Source organism: Grampus griseus (genome assembly GCF_964374135.1).
Source record: "Grampus griseus genome assembly, chromosome: 15".
NCBI lineage: Eukaryota > Metazoa > Chordata > Mammalia > Artiodactyla > Delphinidae > Grampus > Grampus griseus.
Window position 1 is genome coordinate 16,423,528 of NC_139009.1, and position 19,529 is coordinate 16,443,056.

Below are 19,529 nucleotides of genomic sequence, written 5' to 3' on the forward strand. Positions count from 1 at the left end.
TGGCAAATCATATATCAGATAAAGGTCTAGTATCCAGAATATGCAAAGAAGTTTTATGACTCAACAACAAAAATTATTAAATTTAAAAATGGAGTAAGGACTAGAATTGATATTGGTCCAAAGAAGATATTCAGAGGCTCAGTAAACACATGAAAAGATGCTCAACATCACTAGTCATTAGGGAATGCAAATCAAAACTACAATGAGATACCATTTCATACCAATTAGGATGGCTAGAATAAGAAAAGTGGAAAATAACAAGCACTGGTGAGGAAAGGCAGAAAATGGAAATTTGTATGTGCTGCTAAGAAAACAAAACGGTTCAGTGGCAGCGGAAGTTTGTTGGTTCCTCAGAAAATTAAAGATAGAATTACCACATGACCCCACAATTCTACTCCTAGGTATGTACCCCAAAGAATTGAAAACAGGAACTCAAACAAATACATGTACATGCATGTTCATAGCAGCACTATTCACGATAGCCAAAAGGTAGAAATAGCCCTGATGTCCATCAATGGAGGAATGGATAAAGAAAATATGTTATAAACATATAATGGAATTATTATTCAGCCATACAAATGAATGAAGTACTGATACGTGCTATTACATGGATGAACCTACAACACCTAACATCACATATCACACAATTCTATTTACATGAAATATCTATTATAGATAAATTCATAGAGAAGGAATATAGATTATTGCTTGCCAGATGCTGGAGAAAGGGGAAAATGTGTACAGGGTTTTACTCCGGAGAGATGGAAATGTTTTGGAGCTAAATAGAGGTAATGATTACATGACATTGTAACATTTAGTAGAACATTGTACCAAATGCCACTTAGCTATTCATTTCTTTTTTTAATAAATTTATTTATTTATATTTATTTTTGGCTGTATTGGGTCTTTGTTGCTGTGTGCGGGCTTTCTCTAGTTGCGGCAAGCAGGAGCTACTCTTTGTTGCGGTGCAGGGGCTTCTGATTGTGGTGGCTTCTCTTCTTGTGGAGCGCGGTCTCTAGGAGTGTGGGCTTCAATAGTTGTGGCCTGTGGGCTCAGTAGTTGCGGCTTGGGGGCTCTAGAGCGCAGGCTCAGTAGTTGTGGTGCACAGCACGGGTTTAGTTGCTCGGCAGCATGTGGGATCTTCCCAGATAAGGGATCGAACCCGTGTCCCCTGCATTGGCAGGCGGATTCTTAACCACTGTGTCACCAGGGAAGTCCCTAGTTATTCATTTTTAAACAGTTTTATGTCTTGTGAATTTCACAAGAATAAGTTATTTAAAAAATACTATTGTACTCTGGAGGGGATGGTTAGAGGTTAGTTCAACCTTTAAATACCTAAAAGATTCAAGCTTTCTCACATCTTCATTTAGTTCAAAGATGTGGCACCTTGAGAAACTGGAAGGATCCTGGAGAAAGGCTGCATTCTATGAGAGCCCTAATCAAGTGGTAGGTCCAGTTGTAGCTGCAGTGCTCAGTGTGGTGTTAAACTAATAGATGAATAAGGTCTCAGGTACATGACGTGCAGCCACTGACTTGGCAAATGTGTTCCTTTCCATTCAGATTAGAAAACAAGGTCAGAAACAGTTTGTATTCATGTGGGACAGACGACAATATTTACAATTCTGCTCAGGACTATGTTAAGCCTCCTGCCTTCTGTCATAATACAGTCCTAAGAGATCTGGACCACCTGGGCATCTGAACACCACCACCACGCTGCCTCATTACCCCAAAGACATCATGCTGAGTTGGCAAGACGAGAAATAAGTGACTAGCGCTCTCTAGGCCTTGGTTAGATGCACATCCCAGAGAAGGGAAAATAAACCTTCCAAGATTCAGAGACTGGACACTTCAGTACAGTTTGGAGGGACCTAGTATCAGAAGAGTGCCATGATAGTCCTTTCCAAGTAAAAGACGAATTGCTGCATCTTGCATCTTCCACCACAAACACAGTGCCTGATAGACCCCTTTGGGTCTATAGGCAACACAACCACACCTAGGAATAATTACTGGGAAACATGAAAGACTATAAGGTCTCCTGGAGTAAGAAAGGACACTGGAGCAGGTCCAGGCCATAGTGCAATCAGTGCCACCACTTGGGCCACACAATCTAGCAAACACTATGGTGTTGGAGGGAAAGGATGCACTATGGTAGGTCTAGTGGGAGAGTCACAATGCAGGCCCCTGGCATTCTGGGGCCATGTGATTGACCACCTACAATTATAAGCTCTTTAAGAAATAAACATCTTCTGACTTCATACTGAGTCCTGTTAGTGTTGGAGCACTAGAATGCAGGACACAAAGTGACAATGCCTTTGGAATTTCCTATTATGAGCTGGGTTCTGTCAGGTTCATGAGGTCATGAGGTCACAGAGCACCTGTCTATATGCACACCTGGAAATGAACCTGAGCAGGAGCAGAGAGCACACGTTACATCCATGATATACAGACCAGACGCTACACCACCTGTAGAGTTTTGCATCATTGCCTGTCCATCAGTTTGCACCTATGGCCACAAGGAGGTTCCCTCAGCAGAGGGAGGAGGGAAGCAGCCAGCCTTGGTTTATGGCTAGTTCAGCTTGGTATGTGAGTGCAAACAAAACGGGCTCAGTGACTGCAGGCCCACATTCCTAAGTGGCCCTGAAAGATAGTAACTGAGTAATGTTACAATGTAACTGAGTCAGTTATCCTTAGCCCGCCTTTGTCATCATCCACTCCAGGAGTGGTATGATGGGCACATGAACGGAGTGGTCATGATAAAACCAGAGGCTATAAATGGGCCCAACGGTGCAGACTCCCTCTTACCAAGGCAGATCTACTGATACCTCTGAATGCCTAACTTGTCAGTAAGAGAGACCAACACTGAACACCCAGTATGGCACTGCTCCTTGAGGAGACCAACTGGCTATTGCGGACAAGTTGATCACATTGAACCCTTTTTATCCTGAAAAGACCATCCGTTCAACCTCATATGGGTATGGGCTTTCTCTTCCTCCCCCACACAGCTATCCGCGGGCTTACAACATACCTGATCCACAGACATGACCTACACACTTCATCAGATCAGGGACTGACGTGAAGTGAGGGAAGCACAGAAGGAGAAGGTGGTGCTGGAATGGCCCCCGCCTATGACAGTCATGGGTCATATCATACACGATGCCATTGAGAGGCTTCTGGACTCAGAGAACACTATGATGAACCCCTAAAAGTGCAGCGGAAATGCCAATTCAAAGCAAACATCCAGAAAGGAATGGGTGCCACTCTTCCTAACCCAGCGCACTTATTAAAACAAAGATTGCTCTATAAGGTGCTCTGTCCCCATAGGAAGTACTCGTGTGTTTGGAAACCAAGGGCTGGAGGCCTGAGTGGCCCTGCTTACCATCATTCCCAATGATTCACAGGGGGACCTCATAGTTTTGTCCCCACAACTTGAGGCTCTTCAGGGTTGGAGGTCCTGGTCCCCAAAGGGTTACACTCTTGCTAAGGGACACAGATAGGAATCCTACTGAACTAAAGGCTAACCCAGGCACTTTGGACTCCTTGTTCCCAGGGAAAGGCAGGCAAAAAGGAAGTCATTATATTAGCAGGTGTAATTGACCTTGGTCAACAGGATGAGATAAGTGTCCTTTTATGCAATATGGAGGCAAAGAGAAATACCTGTGAACCCAGTACCTGTGGGCTTGGGCACCTCCTGGTACTTGCTTGCCACATTAAGCTATGCATGGTTAATGGCAGCCATCCAGAACTGAAAAGAGAAGGACCAGCAGAGCTTCATACCATTCAGGAAGGAAGGTTTGGGTCACACCCCCAGGTGAGCCACCCAGCCCTGATGCAGGGGTAGCTGAGGACAAGGGGACTTGGAATGTATTGTGGAGGCTCAGCTGCAGCCTGAGATCATTTGCAGCAATGGGGCCTCTAATTCATCCCATTAACTGTCCTCTTCTGAGTTTCCCCTCAGAAAAGAAAGCCACAGAAGACGTGGAGGAACTGCTCCCAAGCCTGAGTAAAGAAGCAGACCTGAACAGTGCAAGAAGGAAGGATGCATCTCACCGACCTTTTCTCACAGAGTGTAACTGACAAAGGACCTCAGCTGCTGAGCTTCGGAATCATTGCTGAATTATCCCCAGATTACACTCCCTTGGGCTGCTTCTAGCCAATGACCGGGGTGGAAGGGATACTAAGAACTTCTACATATTGACATAGAAATTTATAAACAAATCAATAGCACAAGAGATTAGAGAAATCATCAGGCATTTATCAGAAAAGGAAAGCAAATAGTAAACATGAAAAAGCGCTCAGTTAACAAATAATCAGGACACTCAAATAGCGACAGCAGTTTGCTATTTTACAATTATCAGACTGACAGATAAGGACCACGAGGAAAAGGCGGAGAAGGAGAAGTAGTAGTGCTCCGACAGTCCCCAAAGTCTTTGAGGTCTTATGGAAACGGGGACTCATATATGTGGTGGTGTAAACTGATCTAGTTATTTGGAAGAGCAGCAGGGCAAAATTTAGTAAAAACTAAGATATCTAATTTCTAAAATCAAGTGCATCAGCCATGTTTCAGTTGAATATAATGAAAACAAAACTAGAGATCGGAAACAGAAAGTAATTCAAGACAGGAGGGTAGGAGCATATCATATTGTCAGAAAGGCTGAAGGAACAAACCCCGTGCAGGGCCCTTGAGAATGATTTCCATGGCAGCCCCTCTCTCTGGCCCACCTGGGATGTTGCTGCCCCTGCCACAGTGAGGACACTGGGGCATCAGGATGGAATACCACCATATAGCTGTTATCCCAGGGCCAGAAGCTGTCACCACAATTGTCAGATCCTGCAGTTCACAGGCAAAAGGGTGCCCTGTATCCCAGATCTGGACAGTGGGATGGTGGGACATTGCCTGTTGCTGGAAAAATAAAGAAACAAAAAGCCTCTGTGCCTGCTTATCAGCAGAACAGCCTCGCCTTCACCTCACTTTTTCCCTTCCGAGTTTCCACGTGAATATCTGACTTGAAATCTAAAACAAGCCTGCTATGACAGATTGAAGGGAACCCCTAACTTTCCAGATTTTGCGATATGGTCAGGCAAACAAGGGACCATCTAAAATGGAAGCTGAGTACCAATCTACTAAATCCGTCACACCCAGCAATTTCACTTTTAAGCATACACCCTGAGCACTCTTTATTCACAGGGGAGGTATCGGTGTTTTTGATGGCTAATTCATTACTGTGCCAGGAATTTTTTGTAGGATATTAATTATTTTTTTAATTTTTAAATTTTTTTATACAGCAGGTTCTTATTGGTCACCCATTTTATACACATCAGTGTATACATGTCAATCCCAATCTCCCAATTCATCCCACCACCACCCCCACCCCCCAGCCGCTTTCCCCCCTTGGTGCCCATACGTTTGTTCTCATCCCTGGCCCCCTGGTATCAATTGTCGGTAGTGTCCTCCAGATATCAGTATGAACAAGCTGCACAGATACATTTCCAAACATATCCCAGGAGGAGAGTACACCCAACACATGTGAACAATTTCCCTGAAGTGTTTTCAGCATATTTGCATATGGCTATACACAGGAGCCTTGGCAACTACAGTGAAAAAAATAACAGCCTATATGACCAGCAAGAGCGGGATAAAATGGAGAGGTACACTCTGCTGTATAACTTGCAGCAATTAAAATGCATGAGTCATCTACATGGTATCAAGAAGGACAATTCTCAAGCAGGTCATCTTTTATGGGGAAAAAAAAAAACCAAGTTGGAAAAGGGCTGCTACTATTGTGTCCAACACTTGACAATACCGTAGATAGAACTTCAGGATTTGTAGACAAAATTAGCCTCTTGAGCGAGTGTGAGTCCTGTCTTTTGGGTATACAAATGGCTCCCACTACTTCGTTCATTCTTCTGCATGTCTGTTGACATCAAATGATTAGAGATTACAAGGTAGTAGAGTCCATAATGATGTCAGTACAGACAGAGTATGATAATATTTGTACAGCAGACTGTGGTAATTTGATAAGGCTGTTTGAGGCCAGAGGTGACAAGCCCAGGGGCTGTGAGTGCCTGGAGTTTTAACCCAGCCTCCACAGGGGCTGGAAGGATAAATACTACAAGCTACTTTAACCCATTTGATGGGTTAACCTTTGGGAAGATCTGTATTAATAAGGATCAACAAACAATGTTCACATTGGCCTCACCATTTATTCTGCCAAATCAGACTTTTCCTTAAAGGACTTAGATTTTTGAGAATAATATCATCAATACAAACAAATTAAATGCAATAAAATGTATCTAGAAGAGGTAGCCTATAAGGACAAACATCCTGTTAAATCCATTTTGGTATTTCCACCTACTCCCTGAGTGCTAATCCCAGTCCTTGGTACACCTAAATGTTTGCCAACTTAAGGGCTTCTGTTTTCATTGTCAGCGTTCCCATGCTGACTGCCATTCAATCCCTCGCTTGCAGCCCTAGCCTTTATTATGTGATGATGAAAAGGACAGAGAATTAAAAGTTTCTGATTATAAAGTATTCCCATAGGAAGATTTTGTCCTAAAAATAATGTCCAGGGCTGTCTGGTGAGCAAATACAGGCTGTTCTGAAATCCATGAAATTCTCCCCAAGCCCTGAAAACAGCTCCAGTCTTCGCGGTCACTACAGACTAAATCAGTTAGAGAGGAGTACCCAAAGGAAGATTTACTTTTACAGCGTGCTCAAAAAATTTTGTTACAAATTCTGCCAAGCCTGTTTCAGAACAACAAAAAAATGTTTTTAAAAGTAAAAGAGGAAGAAAATGAAGGAGAAGGAAGAGGAGAAGAAGCAGGGGAAGAAGATGGGGGGGAATGGGGGGGCAGCAGCAACACCATCAACAATTTATTTTACCCTCTTCAAGCAAATCAGACCATCCCATGTGGTCTTAATGCTTTCTTGCCCTTTGCGCCAATCCCAAGGTCCTGGAAATCTTTTCTTTTGAGGCGCAAGCCCCCTTCTCTCCTTGGAAGAAGTAATGCCCCTTCCCTCTTCAGGATGTTTTGGGGTCGGTTTGCTTCCTGTCGCACCCTCTGCCTCACCTGCTCTCTCTGATCTTTTCTGATCGTTAAAGCGACGAAGAGATGGCAGGTGAAGCAGTGCACATGTTGGAACTCACGCACGATATTGCTTCCATCAACACTTGATCCCTCCTTTCTTCCCAAAGCTCTATTTTAGTGCCTCCTGCTCATGAATCAAATGTTTTCTGCCTCTGAACCACATCATGCACCTGGCTGAAGCACTGGTTAGATTTTCTCTCTGGGGTATAGTTTGTGTGAAGCCCACTGAGTTGAAAGTCCTTCTGCATTTGCTCTTTCCGACACCTGGGAGGCAGAGATGCTGCAGAGCGTTTTGTATTCTAGCTGCTAAATGTTGGAAAGTCAGATGGAGACAGAAAGTTCAAGGTCTGGCCACATTAAGCTTTGGTATCACAGGGCTGCACACTTCGACTATCATTTGTGAGGCAGGAATGCTGGCTTCAGAAACATTTTACATTTGAGACATAAGAGCAGCCAAATCCTCTAAGTCTTCCATTTTATTCATTCACCAGCCCCAAATCGTATACCCTGTCACAAAAATCACTTGTTCTGGGGCTTCCCTGGTGGCGCAGTGGTTGAGAATCTGCCTGCCAATGCAGGGGACACGGGTTTGAGCCCTGGTCTGGGAAGATTCCACATGCCGCGGAGCAACTAAGCCCGTGAGCCACAACTACTGAGCCTGCGCGTTTGGAGCCTGTGCTCCGCAACAAGAGAGGCTGCGATAGTGAGAGGCCCGCGCACTGCGATGAAGAGTGGCCCCCGCTCGCCACAACTAGAGAAAGCCCTCGCACAGAAACGAAGACCCAACACAGCCAAAAATAAAATAAATAAATAAATAAATAAGTTTTCATTAAAAAAAAAAAAATCACTTGTTCTGAGGCACTGTCCAAATGAAAGGGCAGAGTTTTCTTATGTTTTCTGGGAGCCTGAACACTGATTTATCTCACAGGAAAGTGAGAGAAAGGGCCTGGGTTAGCAGGTCCAGTTCACTGTTTTCTGAAGAGGCTACAGGGAATGATAACACCAGTGGGAATTTAGCTACTATAGGTAAAACATTTTACCTGGAATCCAAAATACAGATACTCAAATAACAAGGTACTTCTCAAAGCCCCATAAAATGGTAACTGAGGGACAGGCATTCAGCCTGTTAGAAAAAAAACAAGGCTTTAGAATAGCATAGACTGGAGAAGTGGAGATTGATACAGACTAGGCTACCTCTTAGCTGTAGGCACCTGGGGAATTCTCTTGCCCTCTCTGAACTTAAGTTTCCATATCAGCAACATGTATCTAATGCTATCTGACTTTAGGGAATGTTGTGAAATTTGTTAAGTATCTACTACATGTGCCTACGTATGACCGGAACACCATACAATTCTTAATGCTATGCCTTATAAAAATCAAAGAGAGTGATTTCTTCTGATGATGTAGTGTTTGGTGTCCTGAAGCATTAGCAGAACTCAAAGCCTTCCTGAAAACCAGATCTTTGAAAATCTTGGTAGACCAAATGGGTTCTTGCTTATTTATTTAGTTAATATAAATGTATTTGCTCACCAGGCTCCCAGCACCTAGCTGAGAACAAAATACAGTTGACCCTTGAACAACATGGTTTTGAATCGCCAGCGTCCACATATAGGCCACATTTTCAATAAATACAACAGTACGACATATCTGCCATTGGTTGAATCCCTGGATGCAGAATGGTGGATATGGACGGCCAGCTATGGGACTTGAACATCGTGGACTTTGATATCTGAGGAGTCCTGGAACCAATCACACACAGGTACCTAGGGATGGCTGTAGTGGATGATCAATCTTCCCAGTTCATATGTTAATGCAAAGATTGGGGAAATGTATGGCAAGATTTTTGGACAAACTCAAAAACCCAACCTGAAGGTTACATTTTAGTCAAAATTATAAGTATTGCTTGTAGAAATTTATGAGTATGATAATTTTGAAACCAAATACATAGATTTTTTTTGAGATAATGTCAATACTTTAAAGAGAATCTGTTAGGATAATTAAAATTTACTGAAAAATTCTATGAGCATAGAGGAAAATTAAACAAGTTTTTTTTGGTTTTATTTTTAAAATAATGATTGGATAAAAGTAAGAGCTTACCCCCAGTGTGCTGAATCCTGAGATACAGCTCAGTTCTAGGCAATTAAAACACTTAAGGACTGAAGAGGAAAATTTGGAAACTCATTATTTTTTATTAGTAAAACCAAAGGGATATTTTATGATATCCTGAGGAGACTGCCCTAGCATTAGGGGAAGCTTAAAGATGTACAGGAAGATTTAAAGCTCAGCCCCAAACTCCTTGTAGTCAGATGGACTTTTCAGTCTTACCCTTAAGGTAGATATTTCAAAAGCCTCAGCCCTACTTACTTGCTTCTAACAATCTCCCATTAGCGAAAGGCCATTTTCTCTGAGACTCTTTTGAACCATGCATTTTAAACTGCTGAATCTGCTCTGAAATTTTGTCTCAGAAATCCATGCTTTCTATTCAGTTACTCTTCCCCAGGGGCCCCTACTCCCAGATCAGCTGAAGTTTCTACAATTATTGATCCATTGCAGGAAAGGCTGGGTTCCGAGCCACCTATCTGCCAATGCATGTTTGTGCAGAATCTTTATTAATTGCCCACGGGAGCTCCATTGAGCCCTTTAGAGTTGTAAATTTCATGCTTACAAGGATCTCTTCCTTTCCCCTAATTTTACATGTCAGTTTACCAACCTCCTCTTTCTTACTGCCAACACTGACATCTCAGCTTTGACCCTGTCCAGAGCTAAAGGAGAACGGCATGAAATACATTCAATTCTTGTCTCAGTTTTCCTAACGCATTAAGTCTGTCACCCCCTTTTAGTGTGTGTCCAATCAGTATACCTTAGGTCTCCCTTTCTAATTGTCTGGGCAATGTGTCATTTAGTGCGTTTTATCTTTGGGTTGTTTGAAGGAATGGAAAGTTTCTCTCCCCTGAGATCTAGAGCAGCATTATAATAATGGACAATGAAATTTGTGAGGACAGCCCAGAGCTGAACAATTCATATGAGATTAAAAATACAGAATTTCGGGCTTCCCTGGTGGCACAGTGGTTGAGAGTCTGCCTGCCGATGCAGGGGACACGGGTTCGTGCCCTGGTCCGGGAAGATCCCACATGCCGCGGAGTGGCTGGGCCCGTGAGCCATGGCCGCTGAGCCTGCGCGTCCGGAGCCTGTGCTCCGCAACGGGAGAGGCCACAACAGTGAGAGGCCCGCGTACCACAAAAAAAAAAAACCAAAACCCTTCGCTCATTTTAAAATTGGCTTGTCTTCTTATTGTTGAGCTGCAAGTGCTATTTTCATATTCTGAATACTGGACCTAGATCAGTTATATGATTTGCAAATACTTTATCACATTTTCTGGTCGTTTCCCTTCCTTGATAGTGTCTTTTGACACACAAAAAAGTTTTTAGTGTTGATGAAATCCAATTTTTCTATTTTATTCTTTGGTTATTTATGTTTTTGGTGTCAGATCTAAGAAACTATAGACTAATCCAATGTCACAGGCTTAAGTTTACTTCCAAGACTCTAACAGTCGTATCTTTTACATTTAGGTTTTTGACACATGTTGAGTTAGTATTTAAATATGACATGACAAAGTGATTAAATCTGGATATAAAGTTGCCCCATATCATTTGTTGAGATTATTCTTTCCCCAGTGAATTGTCTTGCATCCTTATTGAAAATAAATTAATCAGATATGTATGGGTTTATTTCCGGATTCTCAACTGAATTCCATTGATTTATTTTTCATCCACAAAGAAGCAAGTTGATCTTTAAATTGTAAATCTAATCACGCTATTCACACATTTAGAATAATTTAGTAATTTCAAATTTTCCTTAGGACAAAACCCTACATGTTGGGGCCTCTGTCTTGTTCTCCAACCTTGCCTTGCACAGTTCGCTTCCTTTCAAATAACGTTACTCTTTAGTTAACCCCAAAATGCACCCATCTTGTTTCTGCAACAGGAGCCACACTTTGTCATCAGAGGCCCTTTTCTTCTTTTCCTCTTTATCTTATTGTTTGAATATTACTTCTTTGAAGGATAATATTTGATTACTTGTACTTATTTATTTTCTCTTAGAGCCCTGTGATTTTCCATCACATATTACATCTGTAATGTATTTGTTGTGTGTCTTTTTTACATCCTACTAATCCACTATGGAAAGAGACCTACTGTGCTTTGTTCAACACTTTAAACCCAGTTTTCAGTGGCATGCCTAGCACATCATACATACGGAGCAAATATTAGTTAAATGAATAAATAAATGAATGGATCAACTTCTGTACACCCAGGCCTAGACACCTTTTCACAGAATGCCCAGTATCAGTGGGACTGGATAACCCAAACATATTGATACAAATTTTCTGAACAAGAAACTTACTGACACAATACCAACTAAGAAGTAGTATAATTTCTTATTTTTATCTGGCATTGTGTGAATTATGACTACTCCAATATAAAAATAACGTTGACAGACTTAGATTTTACATCCAAATAAGATGTTTTTCCTTGAAAGAGCCATCATTTTTGTACATTGTGCTCCCAGCGATGGTGTAATTGTCTAACTGGTAATTCCTACTTTTGTTAATACCAATGCAAATTTACAAGACAAAAAATAAAAGTCTCATTATTTCATTTTTTATACTGGATTTCAGTCCAAGAATAGAAAGTCTTCCAGCTCAGAGAGGGAATGGGTATCCGCCATGACTATACCTTTCCTTTGCAATCTCCTCCTAACAGATTCTTCATTCACAGATAATCACAGATAACTAGACATCATTAAGCATTTGAGAAGAGGAAAGATAAATAAATTTTAAAGAGAATGCCAACAATGAAAGAATGAACAATAACCCTGAGGAAAACAGACAAACCAGTAAAGAGAAGCAAGTACAAAATGTGTTCGTAAAACAACACAAGACTGTTTTAAATAAAGCAATCTGACAATAAAAATTTATGTCCATATGCATATATATAATTATATGTGTTATTTATTAACTTTAATATATATACATTTGATAGCTTGCTTAAATTTTATAAAACTAGACAATATAAATTACAAAATAGACATGGATAAAAAAAAAGACGGCTATCTGCAAATATAGTTGAAACACATGCTCAGAAAATAGATAAACAAAGAACACAGGCACGGAAGAGGAGCAAAGAGTAAGCACACTGAGAAGTAAGCCACAGGTTTTCAGCTTACTCCTAGTAAGAGGTCCAGAATGAGAAAGAAGAACAATGGAAGGGAGGAAATAATCAGAGAAACAATGGATCTAAGGGAAAACATGGTCAGATTTGAAATGTCTATCCATGTTAACTGAAACAGAATTAATGAAAAAATTTTAAACCCTGAGATGCATTCATGATTTTTTACAACTACAAGGATAAAGAGAACATTATAAAATTGTTCAAAAGTAAAACAAGTTACTTATTCCAGATGATCAGACTTCTTATCAGGAATAGAGAAGTGATGTATCTTCACAATTTGGATGAAAAACATTTTCCAGAGACTTGGAGATACAGTCAAACCATTAATACGCATGAGATATAGGGAACAAATGTAAAAGAACTCTGTTCACATGGGTAAAAGACAGATTGGTAACTGAACCTGATCTAGAAAGTGGAGTTCATCAATTACTGACACTTGGTAGATTCTTCTTTAAGCCGTAATTTTAATCACACTAGGTTGTATTTTCTTCTCTAAAGAGTCATTCATTTTATTTACCTCCATAGTGAATTGTGCTTGAAGTTTTATATTGATATTAGTCATCATGTTTTAAAATCAAACTATGGGGAGACTCCACTCTTGGAGGGCACATACAAAGTAGTGTGAGCATCAGGACCCAGTGGAAAGGGGCAGTGACCCCATAGGAGACTGAACCAGACATACCTGCTAGTGTTGGAGGGTCTCCTGCAGAGGTGGGGGGGGAGCTGTGGCTCACCATGGGGACAAGGACACTGGCAGCAGAAGTTCTGGCGAGAACTCCCTGGCATGAGTCATCCAGATTACATCATTAGCCCCACAAAAGAGCCTGTAGGCGCCAGTGCTGGGTCCCCTTAGGCCAAACAACCAACAGGGAGCGAACTCAGCCCCACCCACCAGCAGACAAGCAGATTAAAGTTTTACTGAGCTCTGTCCACCAGAGCAACATCCAGCTCTACCCACCACCACTCCCTCCTATCAGGAAGCATGGACAAACCTCTTAGATAGCCTCATCCACCAGAAGGCACACAGAAGAAACAAGAATAACTACAATTCTGCACCCTGTGGAACAAAAACCACATTCACAGAAACATAGACAAAATGAAAAGGCAGAGGACTATGTACCAGATGAATGAATGAGATAAAACCCCAGAAAAACAGCTAAATGAAGTGGAGAAGGTAACCTTCCAGAAAAAAAATTCAGACTAGTGATAGTGAAGATGACCCAGGACCTTGGAAAAAGAGGCAAAGATTGAAAAGATGCAAGAAATGTTTAACAAAGACCTAGAAGAATTAAAGAAAAAACACCTGGAAGAATTAAAGAACAAACAAACAGAGGTGAACAATACAATAACTGAAATGAAAACTATGCTAGAAGGAATCATTATCAGAATAACTGAGGCAGAAGAATGGATAAGTGACCTGGAAGACAGAATGGTGGAATTCACTGCTGCAGAACAGAATAAAGAAAAAAGAATGAAAAGAAATTAAGACAACTGAAGAGATGTCTGGGACAACATTAAATGCACCATCATTCGCATTAGAGGGGTCCCAGGAGGAGAAGAGAGAGGGAAAGGACCCGAGAAAACATTTGAAGAGATTATAGTTGAAAACCTCCCTAACATGGGAAAGGAAAGGGCCACCCAAGTACAGGAATGCAGGGAGTTCCAATCAAGATAAACCCAAGCAGAAACAAGCCAAGACACATAGTAATCAAACTGACAAGAACTGAAGACAAAGAAAAATTATTAAAAGCAACAAGGGAAAAATAACAAATAACATACAAGGGAACTCCCATAAGGTTAACAGCTGATTTCTCAGCAGAGACTCTACAAACCAGAAGGGAGTGGCACGATATATTTAAAGTGATGAAAGGAAAGAACCTACAACCAAGATTACTCTACCCCGCAAGGATCTCATTCAGATTCAATGAAGAAATCAAAAGCTTTATAGACAAGCAAAAGCTAAAAGCATTCAGCACCACCAAACCAGCTTTACAACAAATACTAAAGGAACTTCTCTAAGTGGAGAACACAAGAAAAGAAAAGGACCTACAAAAACAAGCCCAGAACAATTAAGAAAATGGTAATAGGAACATACATATCGACAATTACCTTAAATGTGAATGGATTAAATGCTTCAACCAAAAGATACAGACTCGCTGAATGGATACAAAAACAAGAGCCATATATATGCTGTCTACAAGAGACCCACTTTAGACGTAGGAACACATACAGACTAAAAGTGAGGGGACGGAAAAAGAAATTCCATGTAAATGGAAATCAAAAGAAAGCTGGAGTAGCAATACTCATATCAGATAAAATAGACTTTAAAATAAAGAATGTTACAAGATACAAGGAAGGACACTACATAATGATCAAGGGATCAAACCAAGAAGAAGATATAACAATTATAAATGTTTATACACCCAACATAGGAGCACCTCAATACATAAGGCAACTGCTAACAGCTACAAAAGAGGAAATTGACAGTAACACAATAATAGAGGGGAACTTTAACACCCCACTTACACCAATGGACAGAAAATAAATAGCGAAACACAGCTTTAAATGACACAAAAGACCAGACAGATTTAATTGATATTTATAGGACATTCCATCTGAACAGAGCAGATTTAACTTTCTTCTCAAAAGCATAAGGAACATTCTCCAGGAGAGATCACATCTTGGGTCACAAATCAAGCCTCATTAAATTTAAGAAAATTGAAATCATATCAAGCATCTTTTCGACCACAATGCTATGAGATTAGAAATCAATTACAGGGAAGAAGACGTAAAAAACACAAACACATGGAGGCTAAACATTACATTACTAAATATCTAAGAGATCACTGAAGAAATAAAAGAGAAAATCAAAAAAATACCTAGAGACAAATGACAATGAAAACACGACGATCCAAAACCTACGGGATGCAGCAAATGCAGTTCTAAGAGGGAAGGCTATAGCAATACAATACTACCTAAACAAACAAGAAAAATCTCAAATAAAGAAAGTAACATTACACTTAAAGGAACAAGAGAAAGAAGAAAAAACAAAACCCAAAGTTAGTAGAAGGAAACAAATCAAAGATCAGAGCAGAAATAAATGAAATAGAAACAATAGCAAAGATCAATAAAACTAAAAGTTGGTTCTTTGAGAAGATAAACAAAAGCCACTCATCAGGAAAAAGAGGGAGAGGACTCAAATCAACAAAATTAGAAATGAAAAAGGAGAAGTTACAATGGACACTGCAGAAATGCAAAGCATTATAAGAGACTACTACAAGCAACTCCATGCTAATTAAATGGACATCTGAAAGAAATGGACAAATTCTTAGAAAGGTAAAACCTTCCAAGACTGAACCAGGAAGAAATAGAAAATATAAACAGAGCAATCAAAAGTAATGAAATTGAAACTGTGATTAAAAATCTTCCAAGAAACAAAAGTCCAGGATCAGATGGCTTCACAGGTGCATTCTATGAAACAGTTAGAGAAGAGCTAATACCCATCCTTCTCAAACTTTTCCAAAAAATTGCAACAGAACAAACACTCCCAAACTCATTCTAGAAGGCCAAAATCACACTGATACCAAAATGAGACAAAGATACTACAAAAAAAAGAAAATGAGAGACCAATATCACTGATGAATATAGATGCAAAAATCCTCAACAAAATACTAGGAAACAGAATCCAGCTACACATTAAAAGAATCATACACCATGATCAAGTGGTATTTATGCTAGGGATGCAAGGATTCTTCAATATACGCAAATCAATCAACGTGATACACCGCATTAACAAACTGAAGAATAAAACCATATGATCATCTCAATAGATGCGGGAAAAGCTTTTGACAAAATTCAAACGCATTTATGATAAAAACTCACCAGAAAGTGGGCATAGAGGGAAACTACCTCAACACAATAAAGACCTTACATGACAAACCCACAGCAAACATCATTCTCAATGGTGAAAAACTGAAAGCATTTCCTCTAAGATCAGGAACAAGACAAGGATGTCCACTCTCGCCACTATTATTTAGCAAAGTTTTGGATATCCTAGCCATGGCAATCAGGGAAGAAAAGAAATAAAAGGAATCCAAATTGGAAAAGAAGAAGTAAAACTGTCACTGTTTGCAGATGACATGATACTATACATAGAGAATCCTAACGATGTCACCAGAAAACTATCAGAGTTAATCAATGAATTTGGTAAAGTTGCAGGATATAAAATTAATGCACAGAAATCTCTTGCATTCTTATACACTAACAGTGAAAGATCAGAAACAGAAATTAAGGAAACAATCCCATTCACCATTGCAACAAAAATAATAAAATACCTAGGAATAAACCTACCTAAAGAGGTAAAAGACCTGTACTCAGATAACTATAAGACACTGATAAAAGAAATCAAAGATGACACAAACAGATGGAGGGATGTACCATGTTCTTGGATTGGAAGAACCAATATTGTGAAAATGACCATACTATCCAAAGCAATCTACAGATTCAATGCAATCCCTAATAAATTACCAATGGCATTTTTTACAGAACTAGAACAAAAAAATCTTAAAATTTGTATGGAGACACAAAAGACCCCAAATAGCCAAAGCAATCTTGAGGGAAAAAATGGAGCTGGAGGAATCAGACTCCCTGACTTCAGACTATACTACAAAGCTACAGTAATCAAGACAATATGGTACTGGCACAAAAACAGAAACATAAATCAATGGAACAGGATAGAAAGCCCAGAAATAAACCCACACACCTATGGTCAACTAATCTACAATAAAGGAGGCAAGGATATACAATGGAGAAAAGATAGTCTCTTCAATAAGTGGTGCTGGGAAAACTGGACAGCTACATGTAAAAGAAGGAAATTAGAACACTCCCTAACACCATACACAAAAATCAACTCAAGATGGATTAAAGACCTAAATGTAAGACTGGACACCATAAAACTCTTAGAGGAAAACCTAGGAAGAACACTCTTTGACACAAATCACAGCAAGACCTTTTTTGACCCACCTCCTAGAGTAATGGAAATAAAAACAAAAATAAACAAATGGGACCTAATGAAACTTAAAACCTTTTGCACAGCAAAGGAAACCATAAACAAGACAAAAGACAACCCTCAGAATGGGAGAAAATATTTGCAAACAAATCAACGGACAAAGGATTAATCTCCAAAATACATAAACCACTCATGTAGCTCAATATTAAAAAAAAAAAAGAATCAAAAAATAGGCAGAAGACTTTAATAGACATTTCTCCAAAGAAGACATACAGATGGCCAAGAGGAACATGAAAAGTGGTCAACATCACTAATTATGAGATAAATGCAAACCAAAACTACAATGGGGTATCACCTCACACCAGTTAGAATGGGCATCATCAGAAAATCTACAAACGACAAATGCTGGAGAGGGTGTGGAGAGAGGGAACCTTCTTGCACTGTTGGTGGGAATGTAAATTGATATAGCCACTATGGAGAACAGTATGGAGGTTTCTTAAAAAACTAAAAATAGAATTACCATATGACCCAGCAATCCCACCACTGGGTATATACTCAGAGCAAAACATAATTCAAAACGACACATGCACTCCAATGTTCACTGCAGCATGATTTACAATAGCCGGGTGATGGAAACAACCTAAATGCCCATTGACAGACGAATGGTTATAGAAGATGTGTTACATATATACAATGGAATATTATTCAGCCATAAAAAGGAACGAAATTGGGTCATTTGTAGAGACGTGGGTAGACCTAGAGACTGTCATACAGAGTGAAGTAAGTCAGAAAGAGAAAAACAAATATTGTGTATTAACGCACATATGTGGAATGTAGAAAAATGGTACAGATGAACTGGTTTCCAAAGCAGAAATAGAGACACAGATGTAGAGAACAAACCTATGGACCCCAAGGGGGGAAGTGGGGGTTGGGGTGGTGGTGGAATGAATTGGGAGGTTGGGGTTGACATATATACATTAATATGTATAAAATAGATAACTAATAAGAACCTACTGTATAAAAAATTAAATTAAATTAAAAAAAGATATGACTGACACACACACACACACAGTGGAATACTACTCAGCCATAAAAAAGAATGATATTTTGCCATTTGCAGCAACATGGATGGACTTGGAGGTTATAATAAATAAATAAATAAATAAATAAATAAATAAAATCAAACTATAGACACAATTTTAAAAATCCAATTATAGATTCAGGAGGAAGGTAATGTTATAACCCTTGATGTAAAATAACAGAATGACTAAGATAAATGGAAAAGAATTAGTAGGAATGTTAGTAAAGAAACAATAAGTGCCCTAATTCCACATATTTTATTAAAGAAAGAACAACAGATTCTGTCTACCATGGATGCGTCAAGGAATAATAATTTAAACTGATTATTTTAATTAATGATGTCAATCAAAAGGGAAATGAAATACTTGCTCACACATTCATACATATGTCCTAAAAATTAGGCAGTAAAGTTGTAGAGGGTAGGTGTTTAATGGTATAAATATAATATACCTCTAATTTTCATGTTATTTCAAAATTTCTATCTATCAATGACATAGCACATATCTATGAGTTCACTGTTTAAAGAGAAAAGATAACCACATAAAAACAGAACAATAAGCTCTTAACACTATTTGTCTCTAGGGAGTGAGATTAAGTTTGGGTGGGGGAAGGAAGCTTTTAATTTTTAAAAATTTTCTTTGCTGCATGGATTATTTTTTTACCCAAAGGCATATATTAGTTCTATAATTAATAAACTACCAGGTTAGGGAAATAATTTTAAAATGTATGTACCCTGATCTAATATCCTCATTTATTCACCATAATTGGACCTAAAGAATCAGGACTGGTTGTAATAAATAAATCCATCCTCGAAGGATATAAGCTCAGCATTAGAGAGTATTAAAAATATTGTCAATACCCGGACCTTTCCCAGTAGTGGCCTCTTACAGCCCTCTTACAGTCTTGAGGGCAACGTAGGGTTAGGTTACAAAATCTTGGGCTATACTAATATCACGGTCGTGGCACATAAATAGAGTGCACACTTTTCTACCAACTCTACGAAGACCCTGAGTGGAGAATGCTGGTTTCCATATTTCAATGTCTTCTTCTATTTTCAGTCTTCTCACAAATAAGCCTTCTCCTCTCCACAAGAAAACTCAAGCAACCATGGGTTCATAAGTAGAGGA